The 2,635-nt window shown below is 46.8% G+C and overlaps 1 long non-coding RNA gene across 1 annotated transcript in view; it reads left to right on the top strand.

Moving 5' to 3' along the window:
• The window catches only part of LOC114639576, a 2,729-nt gene extending 1,956 nt beyond the window's left edge, over positions 1 to 773 (top strand). The window contains exon 2 of the long non-coding RNA XR_003714023.1: positions 258 to 773. This is a non-coding gene — a long non-coding RNA (uncharacterized LOC114639576). The remainder of the gene's footprint in view (positions 1 to 257) is intronic.
• The last annotated feature ends 1,862 nt before the right edge of the window (positions 774 to 2,635 follow it).

Genomic DNA, 2,635 nt, shown 5'->3' with positions numbered 1-2,635 from the left:
TTCCTTCCTTCCTTCCTTCCTTCCTTCCTTCCTTCCTTCCTTCCTTCCTTTACTTTTCTCCGGTGTATGTACATACTTGAGACAGTCTCACACTGCAGTCCAGGCTAACCTGGGTCTCACTGTGTAGTCCTGCCTGGCCTTGAACTCCTGGTTGTCTTTCTGCCTTAGTCTCTGGAGTGCCTAACGTGGTCTTCTTACAACCAAACGCCTTCTGATTCTCTGTTTATTTTCAAGAGCAATTATTTTACTTTTCACAGTTCCTCTTTCCCAAAAGAGATATCAAGAGCAACACCATTGTTCCTATGGATGGATTTTCCGGCTGTGACCTCTGTCACCTGTAGTAACATGCTGAGTTTCAGACCGGTTCTGCACTAGTCTCACTGTGGGTTGGATCCTTCCTTCTGGGACTGAACTACTGGTCACGAGATGTAGATCTTTCTGTTTACATTCCTCTGGTGCCAAGATGAGGATTTACCTCCTGAAATGTGGTCAGTCTGGCGAATAATCTATCAATGTTTTTTCTTGAATGTGATCTGCTCTCCAGAGTGGCAAGAGGACCACACGTTCAAGGCCTTCTTGGACTACAGAGTGAATTTCTAGGCCAGGCTGGGGAAGTTGGTGGGGTCCTGTCTCAAAACAAAACAAAAGGTGGATTCGTAGTGCAGAGTGGCATTCTGGCTGACAAGCCCAAGGCCTTGCATTCCATTGCTGGCATGGGAAAGAAAACTGAATGAACAAAATAAACAGAAGCTTCTCCGGTCCTAAGCCAAAAAGATTCGCTTAAACAATTTTTATTTTTAAATTGTGTGTGTGCTTGTGTGTGTGCATGTGCATGTGTGTGTGCATGTGCATGTGTGTGTGTGCATGTGCATGTGTGTGTGCATTTGTTTGTGCATGTGAGTGCTTGTGTGTATGCATGTGCATAGGTGTGTACATGTGTGTATGAATGTGCATCTGTGTGTGCTTGTGTGTGCGAGTGTGTGTGTGCATGTGTGTGTGTTCATATAAGTACAAGTGCCTGAAGAGGGTATTGCATCCTTCGAACTAGAATTTCAGGTGACTGTGAGCCATGTGGTGGGTACTGGAAGTCAAACTCAGATCCTGCAGGTACAGCACCCGCTCTTTACCCCTGAGCCAACATTCTGCCTTTACCCTCTGAGCCATCTTGCTGCACCTTGATTTTCCACTTACATCTTTAAAGCCAAAAGATTTGTTTTATTTTCAATTACGTGTCTGTGTGGTTATGTGAATGGCCATGGGGCCAGAAGAGGGTTTCAGGTTAGCTAAGCTGGAGCTACAGGGGGCTGTGGGTGCTGGGAGCTGAACTCTGCCCCTTGAAGGAGCTGCCAGTGATCTTATCCTGTCATCTGGCTCCTCCATTTACATATTTAATCTGCCAGAAGCTCACCTCGTTAAGTGTGGAGTGGATCTAGCTTAATCTTTGTAGGCTGGTTTGGTACTCACTGTGTAGCTCATGGTCACCTCAAAACTCTTGTCAATCCTCCTGCCTCTGCCTCCCAAACTGGATTTATAGGGGTGTGGCCACCACACCTGTTTATTAAACAGTTTTCTCTACATGGTTCTAAAAAAGGCTGTGTATTGTGTTTCATAAAAACACAAGTACCGGCCGGGCAGTGGTGGCTCACGCCTTTAATCCCAGCACTTGGGAGGCAGAGGCAGGCGGATTTCTGAGTTCGAGAGTTCGAGGCTAGCCTGGTCTACAGAGTGAGTTCCAGGACAGCCAGGGCTACACAGAGAAACCCTGTCTCGAAAACTTAAAAAAAAAAAAAAAAAAAAAAAAAAGCAAGTGTTGAGTTTAAAACAAACAAACAAAAAAAATCGGCAGCGGGGTGTGGTGGCCTATGCCCTTAATCCCAGCGGAGGCAGGCAGATCTTTGAGTTCCAGGATCCAGAGGAGCACTGAGAAACGGTGAAGCTTGGCCAGCGCTGGGAAGCCTTCTTTCCTATCTTTATGGTTTCGGTCTACCTGTGTGAGGTTCCACGTGCCATGGATCTGCTCCCGAGCTGTCGCTCTGTTCTCTTGGTTTGTTCGTCTTTCTGTCTTTCTGATATTTGGATTTGTTGCGAGGATCCAGCCACAGCCTTTGTACACTCTTGGCAAATATTTATCTCTGTCACGCCCCAGCCTCCCATCCTCCCAGCCCCCGCTCATTCCTTCCTTCTCTGTGGTTTTGAGTCACCCTGCACCCTGCTGTGCAGACGAGGAAGACCTCAAGCTCACAGAGATCCACCCGCCTGCATTTCCTGAGTGCTGAGGATTAAAGACATCGTAACACCATGCCTGCCCCTCTTCCTCTCCTTCCTTCTTCCTTCCTTTTTCCTTCTTAAACAGTGTCTGAAATTAGAGCTGGCTGTGTAGCTCAGTGGGTAGAGCCTAATAGGCATGAAACCCTGGGTTGGATCTCCAGTATGACATGAAGTGGCCATGGTGAATATTAATTAGCATTAGGGAGGTAGAGACCGGAGGATTGGGGGTTGGAGGCCATCCTGGGATACTCGAGATCCTGTCTCAATGAATAAATAAATATCTCCTGTGTGTGTGCTTTATCTGGGAAATTGGTGTATTACCTCACCTTTGTTTCACAATGGAGTCACTTTTCACACATTACTGTCC

Source organism: Grammomys surdaster, unplaced genomic scaffold, assembly GCF_004785775.1.
Source record: "Grammomys surdaster isolate TR1022 unplaced genomic scaffold, NIH_TR_1.0 125742, whole genome shotgun sequence".
NCBI lineage: Eukaryota > Metazoa > Chordata > Mammalia > Rodentia > Muridae > Grammomys > Grammomys surdaster.
This window is presented reverse-complemented; position numbering and strand designations above follow the sequence as displayed.